We start from the raw sequence: 17979 nt of genomic DNA, 5'->3' as shown, positions 1-17979 counted from the left end.
GTCCCAGCTACTCGGGAGGCTGAGGCAAGAGAATTGCTTGAACCCAGAAGGCAGAGGTTGCAGTGAGCCGAGATCGTGCCATTGCACTCCAGTTTGGGTAACAACAGTGAAACTCCGTCTCAAAAAAAATATATATATATATATATATATATATATGCAAGAAAAAGAGGCATTTAATATACTAACCTAGATCAAATAAAACAAACATACTGAATACGTACAGCCATTGAATAAGTTCTGAATTGTTCTTGGTTCTCTTTCAAGTTTAGTCTTGCTAAGAAGTCCTAGCAAATTGCCCTGCTGTTCTCTGGAAGACATGACTGGTTCTAATGTTTAAAAGAAGCCTGAGGCCGGACGTGGTGGCTCAAGCCTATAATCTCCCAGCACTTTGGGAGGCTGAGGCAGGTGGATCACGAGGTCAAGAGATCAAGACCATCCTGGTCAACGAGGTGAAACCCCGTCTCTACTAAAAATACAAAAATTAGCTGGGCATGGTGGTGCACGCCTATAGTCCCAGCTACTTGGGAGGCTGAGGCAGGAGAATTGCTTGAACCCAGGAGGCGGAGGTTGCGGTGAGCTGAGATCATGCCATTGCACTCCAGTTTGGGTAACAACAGCGAAACTCTGTCTCAAAAAAAAAAAAAGAAGCCTGATGGCTAGAAAAATCTCTCACTTGTTCAATATCTTCTATGAGCAAGGTATTGTGCTAAGATTTTACATGCGTTAATTTATACTGAGTTTCAGACATGCAATCCTGATGTGTAGAAAGTATTACATCTGGTTAGGCATGGTGGCTCAAGCCTATAATCCCAGCACTTTGGGAGGTCAAGGCAGGTGGATCATTTGAGGTCAGAAGTTCAGGACCAGCCTGGCCAACATGGTGAAACCCCGTCTCCACTGAAAATACAAAAATTAGCTGGGGGTGGTTGTGGGTGCCTATAATCCCAGCTACTCAGGAGGAGAATTGTTTGAACCCGGGAGGTGGAGGTTGCAGTGAGCAGGTTGCATCTATTTTTGTAGATAAAAAAGGCGTGCTTGCTTCGGCAGCACATATACTAAAATTGGAATGATACAGAGAAGATTAGCATGGCCCCTGTGCAAGGATGACATGTAAATTCGTGAAGCATTCCATATTTAAAAAAAATTAAGTCGGGCTGTAATCCCAGCACTTTGGGAGGCCGAGGCGGGTGGATCACGAGGTCAACAGATTGAGACCATCCTGGCCAACATGGTGAAACCCCGTCTCTACTAAAAGTACAAAAAATTAGCTGGGCATGGTGGCACTTGCCTGTAATCCCAGCTACTCAGGAGGCTGAGGCAGGAGAATTGCCTGAACCCAGGAGGCGGAGGTTGCGGTGAGCCGAGATCGCGCCATTGCACTCCAGCCTGGGTTAAATAGAGCGAAATTCCATCTCAAAAAAAAAAAAAAAAAAAATTAAGAGAAAAAGAAATAAGACTCCAAGCAAGTTTAATAACTTGTCAACATCAAATTGTTAAGTAGCAGAGTCAGAGGTCAGATCACAATTACTTCTTTTCTTTTCTTTTTTTTTGAGATGGAGTCTCACTCTGTCACCCAAGCTGGAGTGCATTGGTGTGATCCCAGCTCACTGCAACCTCTGCCTTCGGGGTTCAAGGGATTCTTCTGCCTCAGCCTCCAGAGTAGCTGGGATTATAGGTGCCATCTCTGCAGTCTGCACCCTCAGGGACCCTGGAAGTCTTCCCTATCCCATCCCAGCAAGTTCAAAGGTGTCTTCTCCCACTGCCTGGCCTCTCTCCTCTCCTGGGATGGCTCCAATCTCGGAGCAGGGGTTCAGGATGAGCAGGGGTGCTGTCACAGACCAGCCAGGTGTGCACAAGCTTGGGGCAGTGCTGACACACCAGCCCTCTGGTGTCTCTGCCCGCTCCGGAATTTGGGCTCCCATGAGCATGAGAGGGGAAGCCAAGAGGGGCTAAGGGTGGAAGCCAAGTGAGGGCAGAGAACAGCTTGGCACTGGCCTGCAGGAACCCCTTGGTGCCAACAGCCTGGCTGCCAAGGATGCTAGTGGTGCAGTGGACGGCAGACAGGCTCCTGGACAAAGGAGGCAGATCCCCATAAGATAACACCTTCAGGGCAGGGATCTTCAAGACCACACTGGGAAACACGGCAAAACCCCTGACGGCTAGGGGTCAGATGCCAGTCCCTGTGGATATGAGTAGGCATTTATGGTGCCTTGTTGGGCCAGCCCATGGCCACCTATGGACCAATCAGCATGCACTTCCTCCTCTCTGAGGTCCATAAAAGCCCCAGACTCACCCAGAGCAGGGCAGAGGATGGAGAGACCATGGGACTACCAGCTGCAGAGAGGAGCCACCCACTCCAGGCCTCCTCTCTACTGGGAGCTAAACACTCCATGGGACAACCTGCCTACAGAGAGGAGCTGCCCACCGCAGGTTTCCTTTGAGCTGTTCTAACACTCAATAAAGTTCCTCTTCATCTTGTTCACCCTCCATTTGTCTGCATATCTCATTCTTCCTGGACACAGGGTAAGAACTCAGGCAAAGGCATCACCAGCCACAGAGGTTTCTGGCCAGAAAAGTGACAACCCAAAGATCTCATAACACATGTTTTCACTCCTGTGTAGAAACTAAAAAAATTGATCTCATGTAGAGAGTTGATTGGTGGTTACCAGAGACTGGGAAGAGTAGTGGGGAGGAGGGGAAGAAGATGAGTCAGTTAATGGGTACAAAAATATTCTTAAAATAGAAGGAATAAGATCTAGTTTTCAATAGCTCAATCAGGTGACTATAATTAACAATAATTAATCGTATATTTCAAAATAGCTAGAAGAGAAGGTTTTTCATGTTGCCAACACAAAGAAATGATAAATATTTGAGATTGTCAATATCTCCATTACCCAGATTTAATCATCATACATTGCATGCATGTAGTATACCTTGGATCCAAAATAATAGAAAGAAAAAAAGAATGCTGGGGCCATAGCTCTTGCCTGTAATGCTAGCAGTTTGGGAGGCCAAGTTAGGTGAATTGCTTGAGCCCAGGAGTTCAAGACCACACTGGGCAACATGGTGAAACCCTGTCTCTACAAAAAATACAAAAGTTAGCCAGGCATGCTGGCACATGCCAATAGTCCCACTATTTGGGAGGCTGAGGTGGGAGGATCAGTTGAGCCCAGGATATCCAGCTGCAGTGAGCGGTGTTTGCACCACTGCACTTGAGCCTGGGTAACAGAGCAAGACCCTGTCTAAATTTTCTTTTTAAAGGCCAAGCACAATGGCTCATGCCTGTAATCCCAGCACTTTGGGAGGCCAAGGCAGGTGGATCATGAGGTAAAGAGATCGAGAGCATCCTGGCCAACATGGTGAAATCCCATCTGTGCTAAAAATACAAAAATTAGCTGGGTGTGGTGGCGTGCACCTGTAATCCCAGCTACTCGGAATGCTGAGGCACTAGAATCACTTCAAGTGCAGGTTTCAGTGAGCCAAGGTCCCGCCTGGCGACAGAGTGAGACTCCATCTCCAAAAAAAAAAAAAAAAAGCTTCACTAAAGCTTCATATTTCTTTGGTTTTATGAGACATGCCCACATATAGATAGCACAGAATCTTGTACATTTTGTGGACAGATATTCACACTTGTCACACATGGTCCTTTTTTGGATCATGCCAATTCCTTCAAGCAGTTCATCCCTAGAAGCAGGAAAACAGGGACATCATCACCTCATGGACAGGTTTGAAATCATAACTGTAAATATTCACATTGCCAGGCAGAGTTAATCCTAATAGATTCTGGATATGGAGTGTGCCAAGTGTTTTTGTTTTTTGAGACGAGGTCTCACTCTGTCACCCAGGCTGGAGTGCAGCGGCACGATCATAGCTTACTGCAGCCTCAACTTCCCAGGTTCCCAGGTTCCAGCAATCCTCCCACCTCAGCCTCCCAAGTAGCTAGGACCACCAGCTATAGGGGTGCACCACCATACCTAGTTTTAGTATTTTTGATAGAGATGGGGTTTTGCCATGTTTCCCAAGGCTGGTCTCGAACTCCTGAGCACAGGTGATCTGCCCACCTTGGCCTCCCAAAGTGCTGGGATCATAGGCATGAGCCACCATGCTCAGTCTGAAGTGTGCCAGTTCCAATTAAGGGTGAAAATAAGGTGGAATAATAAAGAAAAAAAAAAAAAAAAGAAAGAAAATAAGGTGGAATATCTTTTCTCAACTTGCCAGCATTTCCAAAACAAAAAGAAAACATTTGAGGAATAGTGAATAGTGGAACTTACCAAGAAGGTTTGTTTTCCTTAAGAATGAGGATCACCACTGCAAACTTAATACAAAGAGCTTGTGTTTTTCCTACATTCACAAATATAACAGCCCCTCACCTAAAAAAAAAAAAAAAAAAAAGACATAACAGCCCACCACTGAATTTAGATGTACACACATAGGCTGGTCCAAAGGTAGTGAGTTATCTCAATTGACTGTTCACAGTCAGTTACAGATCGAACTCCTTGTTCTATTCTTTCCATCCTTCTCACTACTGCACTTGACTAGTCTTAAAAAAAAAAAGATGTACACACATAAACAACATGTGTGTGGGTACACTTATACATATGATATATACACTTATACATATAATATATAGGTGGTGCAAGTAACTTTTAAAACTATACTTACTTATTTATACATTTTTATTTTTATAGAGACAGGGTCTCTCTGTTGCCCAGGCTGGTCTTGAACTCTTGGGTATAAGTGATACTCCTGTCTTGGCCTCCCAAAGTGTTGGGATTACAGGTGTGAGCCACCTCACTCAGTCTTAACTATTTTTTTTTTTTTTTTGAGACAAAGCTTCGCTTTTGTTGCCCAGGCTGGAGTGCAGTGGCATGATCTTGGCTCAGTGCAATCTCCACCTCCTGGGTTCAAGCAATTTTCCTGCCTCAGCCTCCTAAGTAGCTGGGATTACAGGTGCCTGCCACCACACCTGGCTAATTTTTTGTATTTTAGTAGAGATGGGGTTTGGCCATTTTGGGTAGGCTGGTCTCGAACTCTTGACCTCAGGTGATCCACCTGCCTCGGCCTCCCAAAGTGCTGGGATTAGAGGCATGAGCCACCATGCCAGGCCAACTATTTTTATATAATTCCAAATTTACAGCTGGGCTTCATGGCTCATGTCTATAATCCAAGCACTTTGGGAGGCCTGGGTGGGAGGATCACTTGAGCCCAGGAGTTTGACATCAGTCTGGGCAATATAGAGAGACCCCATCTCTACAAACAAAAAATTACAAATTTACAAAAAAACTTGCAAGAATATTACAAGGAATTCCCATCCACCCACTAGACCCACAAATGGTTTCTGTCTTACACCACTTGCTTTATCATTCTCTATGACACACACTTGTTTGTATGCATGCATGCACACATATGTACATATATGTTTTTTGAACCACTTAAAATTAAGTCGTTATTAGGTATAGAGAGCAACTGTGTTCTTTACCCCTAGATACATTTGTGTGTATTTTCTAAACCCAAGGACATTCTCTTACGTAACCAGTACAATGACCTAAATCATGAAGTTTAGTATGAATGTCATACTATTGAATCTACAGTTCCTGTTCAAATTTCATAAATTGTTCAACTAGAGTCCTTCATAGCTATTTCTTTTTCCTTGTTCAGGATCCAAGCCAGGATTACATATTTGCATTTAATTGTAATGAGTCCTCGATCACTCTTTTTTTCCTGGCAGTTACAAAGGCAATCTTTGGTTTCTCTTAGTCTGGAACTGCTCCTCAGTGTTGAGAGCACAAGACAGATATTTTGTAGAATGCTATTCAATTTGGATGTGTCTTATGTTTCATCATAATGATTCAGCTTATGCATTTTTGGCAGGAATAAAAATAATACTATATCTGTATTAGTCCATTTTCACACTGCCATAAAGTGGCCAAGACTGTGGTGGCACATGCTAGTAGTCCCAGCTACTTGGGAGGCTGAGGCAGGAGAATTGTTTGAATCTGGGGGGCGGGGGTTGTCACAAGCTGAGATCGCACCACTGCACTGAGGTCTGGGCAATAGAGCAAGACTCTTATCTCAGAAAAAAAAAAAAAAGAAGTGCCCAAGACTGGGTAATTTATTAAGGGGAAGAGTTTTTTTTTGTTGTTTGTTTGTTTTGTTTTGAGATGGAGTTTTGCTGTTGTTACCCAGACTGGAGTGCAATGGCACGATCTCGGCTCACCACAACCTCCACCTTCTGGGTTCAAGCAATTCTCCTGCCTCAGCCTCCGGAGTAGCTGGGACTACAGGCGTGCACCACCATGCCCAGCTAATTTTTGTATTTTTAGTAGAGATGGGGTTTCACCTCGTTGACCAGGATGGTCTTGATCTCTTGACCTCGTGATCCACCCGCCTCGGTCTCCCAAAGTGCTGGGATTATAGGCGTGAGCCACCGTGCCCGGCCAGGGAAGAGGTTTAATTGACTCACAGTTCCCCATGGCTGGAGAGGCCTCAGGAAACTTACAATCATGGCAGAAGTCAAAGGGAAAGCAAGATACCCTCTTCACAAGGCCACAGGAAGAATGAATGCAAGAGAGACTACCAAATACTTATAAAACTATCAAATCTCGTGAGAACTCATTCACTGTCATGAGCATAGCAAGGGAGAACTGCTCCCATGATTCAGTTACCTCCACCTGGTCTCTCAACACATGGAGATTCTGGGATTACAAATAGTTGGCATTTTCTTACAAGCAAAAGCTTACTCTTCTTTCTTATTTATTTATTCGTTCATTATTATCAATGTGAACTCATGGAATTTTATTTTATTCAATGGGTAATACTCTATTTCTATCACTATTTATTTTGATGCTCAATTTAGTAGAAACCCTGTCTCTACTAAAAAAAGTATAAAACTTAGCTGGGTGTGGTGACACATGCCTGTAATCCCAGCTACTCAGGAGGCTGAGGTGGGAGACTCGCTTTAACACAGGAGGCTGTCCTGAATTTGGTTGGTAAGAGACCTTCAAGTTAGATCCTTTGTCCCTTTTGATGTGTTCCTGTGTTCCAATCATTCTTCTTTTCCTTTCTTTTTCTTTTTTTTTTGAAATGGAGTTTCACTCTTGTTGCCCAGGCTGGAGTGCAATGGTGTGATCTTGGCTCACTGCAACCTCCGCCTCCTGGGTTCAAGTGATTCTCCTGCCTCAGCCTCCTGAGTAGCTATACAGGCACATGCTATCATGCCTGACTAATTTTTGTATTTTTAGTAGAGACAGGGTTTCACCATATTAGCCAGGCTGGTATCAAACTCCTGACCTCAGGTGATCTGCCCACCTCAGTCTCCTAAAGTGCTGGGATTACAGACATGATCCACTAATTATTTGTTAAGCCCTTTTCTTTTTCTCAAACTCATGGCCTCAAGCCATCCTCCAGCCTCAGCCTCCCAAGTAGTTGGGACTAAAGTTGTGTGTCACCATACCTGGCTACTTTTTTATTTTTAGACAGACAGAGTCTCACTCTGTTGCCCAGGTTGGTCTTCAAGTTCTGGCCTCAAGTGATTCTCCTGCCTCGGCCTTCCAAAGTGCTGGGAGCCACTGCTCCTGGCCTTTTAAACACTTTTCTAACTTGATACAGGATATTCTATGCTCATCTTATTCTTTTGCTACCCCACGAGGAAAATAAAGGAATCAAATCTGGTGTTAGATGTGCTCACTGCTATTGGTGTGTCATTGTTTCTAGGTAGGCCCTTTCTGTAGAAAAATGCTAGAAAAATATATATATAAATATATGTGTGTGTGTGTGTGTATGTGTGTGTGTGTGTGTGTGTGTATCTGTCTAGATAGAGAGCCTAAGGTCCACCTCTCTCTCTCTACCTTAAAAACAATAAAGTCTGGGGCCACGGTGGCTCCGGCCAGTTGTCCTGGCGCTTGAGGAGGCGAGGCCATGAGTTCAAGGCCAACCTGAGCAATGTTACATGCTCTCATTGATTGACAAAAAATAAATAAAAAAAAATAAAAACAATAAAGTCACACTGACTTCTCTACTCCCAAACCAACACTGCCAGTGTTCATGCTAGCCCTCCTCTTTTTCATATTTGTAACTTCCATTTCCAACAGTGAGAAAACAGTGGTTTTCCAAGATTGTACCACTGTACCCCAGCCTGGGAGACAGAGCAAGATTCCATCACACAAAAAAAACAACAAGGCCAAGCGTGGGGCATGGTGGCTCATGTCTGTAATTCCAGCATTTGGGAGGCTGAGGTGGGCAGATCACCTGAGGTCGGGAGTTCGAGACCAGCCTGGCCAACATGGAGAAACCCTGTCTCTACTAAAAAAAGTACAAAACTTAGCTGGGTGTGGTGGCACATGCCTGTAATCCCAGCTACTCAGGAGGCTGAGGTGGGAGACTTGCTTTAACCCAGGAGGCTGAGGTTGCAGTGATCTGAGATCGTGCCACTGCACTCCAGCCTGGGCAACAAGAGCGAGACTCCATCTCCAAAAAAAACCAAAAAAAAAACAAAAAAAAAACCATGTGGTTATAAAACAGTGGTTTTCATTATCCCCCTATATACTTTTTGCACGAACATTGAATGAAAATGAGGTACTTTTAGGATTGCTAATCCATACTACTGTGGAAAGCAAATCTCATGAAGTTTAATATTTATTTATACTTCTTTTCCATTTTTTTCAGGTAAAATTTACATACAGCAATGTGCACAAATCTTAAGGGTATCATTTAACAACTAAATATACCCATTTACCCCCTGCCATAAACATTTCCATCACCCCAGAAAGCGCCTTCATGCTTCCTTCTCAGTTGATCCCTGTCCGAATGCCATCCAGGGATAATCTCTGTCCTGATTTTTTGCTACAGATAAGCTTTCCCTGTTCTAGAATGATGTGCAAATGAAGCATACATTACATACGGTTTTTTGTCTGGCTTCTTTGATTCAATGCAATAAAATTCAGGCAAGTTGATGGATGCTTCAGTAGTTTGTTCGTTTTTTAAAATACTTCCCAGTTTTATATTTTAGTTATGATGGTCAGACTTGTTCCTAACATGCAGAATTGTCTCCTAACAAGCAGAGTCAGACTTGTTCGTAACAAGCAGAATTTTTATGTCCATTCAGAGTCCCTTACACTTTTCTGGGCATATTTGCTTTCAGAAAGGTGTAGAAACTGTATACTTTGTTCCTATTTATTTATTTAGACACACTCTGTTGCCCAGGCTGGAGTGCAGTGGCATGATCTCAGCTCACTGCAACCTCCACTTCTCAGGTTCAAGCAATTCTTCTGCCTCAGCCTTCTGAGCAGTTGGGATTACAGGTACCCACCACCATGCCTGGCTAAGTTTTGTATTTTTAGTAGAAATGGGGTTTTGCCATGTTTGCCAGTCTGGTCTTGAACTCCTTACCTCAAATGGTTTCCCCACCTGTCCTCCCAAAGTTCTGGGATTACAGGTGTCAGTTACCATGCCAACCCCTTTTTAGTACTGAATAGTATTCCATTGTATAAATATAGTACAGTTTGTTTTGTAGTGTTCAGCGTAGAAGTCATGCACAGCTGTTGTGAAATTTATTACTAAGTATTTTTATGCTATTGTAAATTGTTTTCATTTCATTTTCTAGTTGAATTTTTAATGTCATTGATTTAAAAATATTGACCATATGTCCTATGATCTTGGGATTATTAATTCTAGCATTGTTTTATAGATTCCTGGATTTCCAAAATTAATGCGTGAACACTGAAACTTTCACTAATTCATTTTCCAGCTATATTCCTTTTATTATTTATTTTTATTTTATTTTTTGAGACCAAATCTTGCTCTGTCTCCCAGGCTAGAGTACAGTGGCACAATCTCGGCTCACTGCAATCTCTGACTCCCATGTTCAAGCGATTCCTGGGCCTCAGCCTCCTGAGTAGCTGGGATTACAGGCACGTGGCACCACAACTGGCTAATTTTGTATTTGCAGTGGAGATTGGGTTTCCCATGTTGGCCAGGTTGGTCTTGAACTCCTGATCTCAAGTGGTCCACCCACCTCAGCCTCCTGAAGTGCAGGTGTGAGCCACCATGCCCAGCTCCTTTTATTTTTTTTCTTGCATTAGCTAAGATTTTCAATACAACGTTGAGTTGAAATGTTGAGAGGGGACATCTTGGCTTGTTATTGATCTTACAAAAAATAATTTAGTATTTCACTAATTGTGTGAAGTTAGCTGTAAGTTGTTTGCAGCTAATCCTAGCTTTTTTTTTCTTTCTTTTTTAGACTAGTCAAGCACAGTAGTGAGAAGGGGAACAGAGTATTTTTCTAGCTTCTTTTTTTTGGGGGGACGTTCAAGCTGTTCTTTATTTCAGGGAGAGGGCAGGGGATGGGGCTCAGCTTTCCTCATGGCTGCCAGGACATTGCTCCACTCCTCATACTTCCTCTGGGGGCAGATGTGTGTCCCCACCCTTTTCTTGATGAACTTGAGGGCCTGTTTGTCCTTGGAGACCTTTAGTAATTCCATGGCGCGCTGCTCCTACAAGGAGAAGCCACACACCTCCCAGATCATGCCCCGCACAAACATGGTGTGTTTCGTTAAATGCACGTGGCGGTGGCTGTGCCTGGGCTTGCTCACATTCTTGGTCACCTGTGGCCCTTGTTGAGGCCCATGGCCTTAGGGTAGCAAAGAGCCATGGCTGCTGCTCTCCAATGGCGGCAGTGGCGTAGGGCTGGCGCCATATGTAACTCTCTTTTCTAGCTTCTTAAAATGGAAATTTAGATTACTGATTTTATTTATTTGAGATGAATTTTTGCTCTTATTACTCAGGCTGGAGGGCAGTGGTGTGATCTCAGCTCACTGCAACCTCCACCTCTCAGGTTCAAGCAATTCTCCTGCCTCAGCCTCCTGAGTAGCTGGAATTATAGGCACAGCAACTATGCCCAGCTATTTTTTTCTTTTTCTTTTGTATTTTTAATAGAAATGGGGTTTCACTATGTTCGCCAGGCTGGTCTCAAACTCCTGATCTCAGGTTATCCACCCGCCTCCACCTCCCAAAATGCTGGGATTACAGGCGTGAGCCACTACTGTGCTGGGCCTATTGATGAATTTCTTTCTTTCTCCCCTCCCAGCTTTATTGAGATAAAATTGACAAATTAAAATTGTATGTGTTTATAGGCTGGGCACAGTGACTCATGTGGGAGGCTGACACTTTGGGAGGCTGAGGCAGAAGGATCACTAAGGCCACGAGTTCAACACCAGCCTGGGCCACATAATAAGACCCCCTCCCATTCCAAAAACATAACAATGGGTCAGTTGCTCTGGCTCAAATCTGCAGTCTTGGCACTTTGAGAGGCCAGTGTGGGTGGATTACTTGAGACCAGCAGTTCAAGACCTGCCTGGGCAACATAGTAAAACCCTGTCTCTACAAAAATCCAAAAATTAGCTTGGCATGGTGATGTATGCCTGTAGTCCCAGATACTCAGGAGTCTGGGAGGATCACTTAAACCTGGGTCGAAGCTGCAGTGAGCTATAATCATGCCACTGCACTACAGCCTGGGTGACAGAGCAAGACCCAGTATCAGGAAAAATTTTAAAAATTGTATAAATAAAATAAATTCTATATATTTATGGTGTACAACATTATGTTTTCATACATGCATATAGTGTTAAATGAATACCACAATCAAGCTAATTTGCATGTACTAGTCCATTTTCATGCTGCTAAAAAAACAAATCCAAGACTGGGTAATTTATAAAGAAAAGAAGTTTAATTGACTCACAGTTTCGCATGGCTGGGGAGCCCTCAGGAAACTTAAATCACAGAGGAAGAGGAAGCAGACACATCTTACATTGTGGCAGGTGAGAGAGGGCGAGTAAGAGCAAGGAAAACTGCCTTATAAAACCACCAGATCTCGTGAGAACTCACTCACTATAATGAGAATAGGATGGGGGGCACCTGCCTGTAGTCGCAACTACTTGGGAGGCTGAGGTGGGGGATTGCTTGAGCCTAGGAGTTTGAGGTTACAGTGAGCTATGATTGAATCACTGTACTACAGCCTGGGTGACAGAGACCGTGTCTCTAAAAAAATAAAATAAAGAAACTTAGTTTCTGGATCTAAAATATGGACTAATAGTGCCTACATCAATAGGTTATTTTGAGGATTAAACAAGATAATACAGCCAGGTTCTGTGGCTCACGTCTGTAATCCCAGCACTATGGGAGGCCGAGGCAGGCAGATCACCTGAGGTCAGGAGAGTTTGAGACCAGCATGGCCAACATGGTGAAACCCCGTCTCTACTGAAAATACAAAAATTAGCTGGGCATGGTGGCAGATGCCTGTAATCACAGTTGCTTGGGAGGCTGAGGTAGGAGAATCACTTGAACACAGGGGGCAGAGGTTGCAGAGAGGTGAGATAGAGGCATTGCACTCCAGCCTGGGAGACAAGAGCAAAACTCAGTCTCTAAATAAATAAATAAAAAGTAAAAATACTGGCAGATTGCCCTCCCTACATTGTAAGCTTCTTGGAGACACAGATCATGTCATATTATTAATGCTTGTGATTCTGTCGGTGGCTAATGTGTTGCCTTGCAATTTCATTAAATGGCTTAAGCTGTTGTTAAGCCATGCAATTTATGGCGTTTTGTTATAGCATCTTAAGACAATTGTTAATACAATAATTTAAACTCTACCTACCAAATTATAGCTATTTTATTGATTAAAATCTTTTCTCCTTAGCCGAGGGTAGTGTGCACACCTGTAGTCCCAGCTACTCGAGAGGCTGAGGCAGGGGGATTGCTTGATCCTGCGACATCGGGTTCCAGTGAGCCATGATCACACCACTGCAGTACAACCTGGGTGACAGTGAGACCCTGTCTCAAAAAAGAAAACAGATTAAAAAAACCTTCCGTCTTGTCTTCAGTTTTCTTAACTGTAAAATGAGAGAAACATCTTCTGGTGACACTTGAAAATACATGAAATGTCATACAAATGCAAAGCACTAACAATTTTATTATGGGTGTAAAAGTCCTATGAGAGGTCAAGATTTCTAAATACATAATTATATTTCAAAAACAAGACATGCTTAGCTCACACAAGAGATTATTCTGTCAGAAGGATAATCACAGATCATCAGAGGCAAATGCATTGGTGTCTGCACTTTTCATGTAAAACTGAAGTCTGCTGCTTTCGATATGATAATCTTGCTCATAATAACCATATTAAAAATAGCTTCTTTTTGCTGGGTGTGTTGGCGCATGCCTGTAGTCCCAGCTACTCAGGAGGCTGAGACAGGAAGATTGTGTGAGCCCAGGAGTTTCAGTCTATAGTATGGTATGATCGCACTTGTGAATAATCACTATACTCTAGCACAGGCAACATATTGAGACCCTATCTCTAAAAAAGTAAAAACGAACAGAAAACTAATTTAAAAAATAGGCTTAAAAAATATAGCTTAGGAGCAATGGCTCATGCCTGTAATCTCAGCAGTTTAGGATGCTGAGGCAGGTGGATCGCTTCAGCCCAGGAGTTTGAGACCAGCCTGGGCAACATGGCTAGACCCCTGTCTCTACAAAAAATACAAAAATTTGTAGGGCATGGTCGTGTGCACCTGTGATATCAGCTACTTAGGGACCTGAGGTGGGAGGACTGCTTGAACCCTGGAGGTTGAGATTGCAGTGAGCCATGATTGAGTCACTGCCCTCCCGCCTGGGTGACAGAATGAGACCCTGTCTCAAAAAAAAATTTTTATAAGCAATAAATAGTATTTAAATAAATTTATAATAAGAAATAAAATGAAGTTTAAGCAGTAAAATTTATATGAATAATAAACAATAAAATAGCAAATAACTTATTTTAAAAGGTTATATAACTTAGATTTTGTTTTGTTTTGTTTGTTTTTAAGACAAGTCTTGCTCTGTCACCCAGGCTGGAGTACAGTGGCATGGTCTCGGCTCACTGCAACCTCTGCCTCCCAGGTTCAAGCGATTCTCCTGCCTCAGCCTCCTGAATAGCTGAGATTACAGGCACGTGCCACCACGCCCAGCTAATTTTTATATTTTTTAAGTAGAGACGGAGTTTCACCATGTTAGCCAGACTGGTCTCGAACTCCTGGGCTTAAGTGATCCAACTGCCTTTACCTCCCAAAATGCTGGGAATACAGGTGTGAGCCACTGCACCCAACCTATGGCTTAGATTTTTTTTAAAGCAAAAGATGTATTGCTAGTAGGTATCTTGAAGGAAATAAAAAGTACTGTTTGCTGGGGTTTTGTTGTTGTTGTTGTTGTTTTGAGATGGAGTTTTGCTCTTGTTACCCAGGCTGGAGTGCAATGGCACGATCTTGGCTCACTGCAACCTCTGCCTCCTGGGTTCAGGCAATTCTCCTGCCTCAGCCTCCTGAGTAGCTGGGATTACAGGCAAGTGCCACCATGCCCAGCTTATTTTTTGTATTTTTAGTAGAGACGGGGTTTCACCATGTTGACCAGGATGGTCTCAATCTCTTGACTTTGTGATCCACCCACCTCGGCCTCCCAAAGTGCTGGGATTACAGGCTTGAGCCACCGCGCCTGGCTGGTTTTGTTGTTGTTCTTGTTTTTTGATGGAGTCTCACTCTGTCACCCAGGCTGGAGTGTGGTGGCATGACCACATCTCACTACAGCCTCAATCACGGGACCTCAAGCAATCCTCCCACCTCCGCCTCACAAATAGCTGGTACCACAGGTGCACACCACCACACTCTGCTAATTTTTGTACTTTTTGTAGAGACAGGGTTTTGCTATGTTGTTCACACTGGTCTCAAATGCCTGGGCAGAAGGAATGCGTGTGCCTTGGCCTCCCAAAGTACTGGGATTACAGGCATGAGCCACGGCATCCAGCCTGTCCTTGACCTTTATATAATGGAATCATACTCTATATATTTTTCTATGATAGTTTTTTCCCCATTTTGCATTTTTGAGATTCTTATCATAGTTTACTCATTTACAGCTATAGTTTACTCATTTTCACTCCTGTATAGTGGAAAAAAAAACTTTTTTTATTATTGGTTTTTAGGTTCTGGGGCACATGTGAAGAACATGCAAGATAGTTGCATAGGTACACACGTGGCATTGTGATTTGCTGCCTTCCTCTCCTTCACCTATAAATGGCATTTCTCCCCATGCCATCCCTCCCCAACTCCCCACCCCCTGCTGTCCCTCCCCTATTCCCCCCAACTGATCCCAGTGTGTAGTACTCCCCTCCTTGTGTCCGTGTGTTCTCATTGTTCAACACCCGCCTATGAGTGAGAACATGTGGTATTTCATTTTCTGTTCTTGTGTCAGTTTGCTGAGAATGATGTTCTCCAGGTTCATCCATGCCCCTACAAAGGACATGAACTCATCGGTTTTGATTGCTGCGTAATATTCCATGGTGTATTTGGGCCACATTTTCCCTGTCCATTCTATCATCGATGGGCATTTGGGTTGGTTCCAGGTCTTTGCTATTGTAAACAGTGCTGCAATGAACATTCGTGTGCATGTGTCCTTATAGTAGAATGATTTATAGTCCTTTGGATATATACCCAGTAATGGGATTGCTGGGTCAAATGGAATTTCTATTTCTAGGTCCTTGAGGAATAGCCACACTGTCTTCCACAATAGTTGAACTAATTTACACTCCCACCAGCAGTGTAAAAGTGTTTCTATTTCTCCACATCCTCTCCAGCATCTGTTGTCTCCAGCTTTTTTAATAATTGCCATTCTAACTGGTGTGAGATGGTATCTCAATGTAGTTTTGATTTGCATTTTTCTAATGACCAGTGATGATGAGCACTTTTTCATTGTTGGCCTCATGTATGTCTTCTTTTGTAATGTGTCTGTTCAGGCCGGGCATGGTGGCTCAAGCCTGTAATCCCAGCACTTTGGGAGGCTGAGGTGGGTGGATCACAAGGTCAAGAGATCGAGACCATCCTGGTCAACATGGTGAAACCCCGTCTCTACTAAAAATACAAAAAAAATTAGCTGGGCATGGTGGCGCGTGCCTGTAATCCCAGCTACTCAGGAGGCTGAGGCAGGAGAACTGCCTGAACCCAGGAGGTGGGGGTTGCGGTGAGCCGAGATCACGCCATTGCACTCCAGCCTGGGTAACAAGAGTGAAACTCTATCTCAAAAAAAAAGGTGTCTGTTCATATCCTTTGCCCACTTTTGAATGGGCTTGTTTGTTTTTTTCTTGTAAATCTGTTTTAGTTCTTTGTAAATTCTGGATATCAGCCCTTTGTCAGATGGGTAAACTGCAAAAATTTTTTCCCATTCTATTGGTTGCCGATTCACTCTAATGACTGTTTCTTTTGCCATGCAGAAGCTGTGGAGTTTGATTAGGTCCCATTTGTCTATTTTGGCTTTTGTTGCCAGTGCTTTTGGTGTTTTGGTCATGAAGTCCTTGCCAACTCCTATGTCCTGAATGGTTTTGCCTAGATTTTCTTCTAGGGTTTTTATGGTGTTAGGTCTTATGTTTAAGTCTTTAATTCATCTGGAGTTAATTTTAGTGTAAGGTGTCAGGAAGGGGTCCAGTTTCTGCTTTCTGCACATAATTTTTTTTTTTTTTTTTTTGAGACAGAGTCTCACTCTGTCACCCAGGCTGGAGTGCAATGGCAGGATCCCGAATCACTGCAATCTGCGCCTCCCAGGTTCAAGCGATTCTTCTGCCTCAGCCTCCAGAGTAGCTGGGATTACAGATGCACGCCACCATGCCCAGCAAATTTTTGTATTTTTTTTTAGTAGAGATGAGTTTCACCATGTTGGCCAGCTGGTCTCAAACTCCTGACCTCAGGTGATCACTTGCCTTGGCCTCCCAAAGTTGTGGAAGTATAGGCATGAGCCACCATGCCTGGCTTGTGTTTTGTTTTTTTTAAATACACTATAGTTTAATCATTTATGATGTTTTCAGTTTTTGCTATTATGAATACTTCAGCCAAGAAATTCCTGCATACGTCTGTTGGTATTTGTGCCAAAATTTCTCTATGGTAAATACTTAGGAGTGAAATTGCTGGATCATTAGAAATGATATTTTCAACTTATAAGACAATACTAAATTCTTATCCAAAGTCATTAGCAAATGTTCAGTCACATCAAAAGTATGTAAGTATTTCTGTCACTATTTCTTCACCAACATAAAAAATTGACTGATTCACGAGGTCAGGAGATTAAGACCAATCTGGCCAACATGGTGAAACCCCATCTCTAGTAAAAATACAAAAATTTGCTGGGTGTGTTGGTGCGTGCCTGTAATTCCAGCTATTTAGGAGTCTGAGGCAGGAGAATTGCTTGAACCAGGGAGTCGGAGGTTGCAGGGAGCTGAGATCGTGCCACTGCACTCCAGTCTGACAACAGGGTGAGACACCGTCTCACTAAAACAAACAAACAAACAAACAAAAAAACCAAACTGATTTTAGGCCAGGCATGGGGACTTATTCCTATAATCCCAGCACTTTGGGAGGTCCAGGCAGGAATCACTTGAGGCCAGGAGTTGAAGACCAGCCTGGGCAATATAGTGAGACCCTGTCTCTATTATTATTATTTTTTAAATTGACTTCTGTTGGCCAGGGTTGATAAATTTTAAAAAAATTTTATTTAAAAATGTTTGGTCGGCCAGGAGCGGTGGCTCACGCCTATAATCCCAGCACTTTGGGAGGCTGAGGCACGTGGATCATGTCAAGAGATCGAGACCATCCTGAACAACATGGTGAAACCCTATCTCTATTAAAAATACAAAAATTAGCTGGGCATGGTGACATGTGCCTGTAGTTCCAGCTACTTGGGAGGCTGAGGCAGGAGAATTGCTTGAACCCAGGAGGTGGAGGTTGCTGTGAGCCAAGATCACACCATTGCACTCCAGCCTGGGTAACAAGAGTGAAACTCCGTCTCAGAAAAAAAAAAAAGTCTGGTCAAGCACAGTGGCTCATGCTTGTAATCCCAGCACTTTGGGATCACTCGCTATTGCCGAGGCAGGTGGATCATTTGAAGTCAGGAGTTCAAGACCAGCCTGAACAGCAT

The 17979-nt window shown here is 43.4% G+C and overlaps 1 non-coding gene and 1 pseudogene across 1 annotated transcript; one reads left to right on the top strand and one right to left on the bottom strand.

Moving 5' to 3' along the window:
* The first annotated feature begins 1031 nt into the window (after positions 1 to 1031).
* Positions 1032 to 1138, top strand: LOC118145235 (U6 spliceosomal RNA). The gene has a single exon (XR_004730363.1). It is a non-coding gene; the product is annotated as a U6 spliceosomal RNA (small nuclear RNA).
* A 9184-nt stretch (positions 1139 to 10322) lies between these two features.
* On the bottom strand, positions 10323 to 10648 carry LOC108593603 (large ribosomal subunit protein eL36 pseudogene; annotated as a pseudogene).
* Between the last annotated feature and the right edge of the window lie 7331 nt (positions 10649 to 17979).

Source organism: Callithrix jacchus, chromosome 8, assembly GCF_049354715.1.
Source record: "Callithrix jacchus isolate 240 chromosome 8, calJac240_pri, whole genome shotgun sequence".
Taxonomy (NCBI): domain Eukaryota; kingdom Metazoa; phylum Chordata; class Mammalia; order Primates; family Cebidae; genus Callithrix; species Callithrix jacchus.
This window is presented reverse-complemented; position numbering and strand designations above follow the sequence as displayed.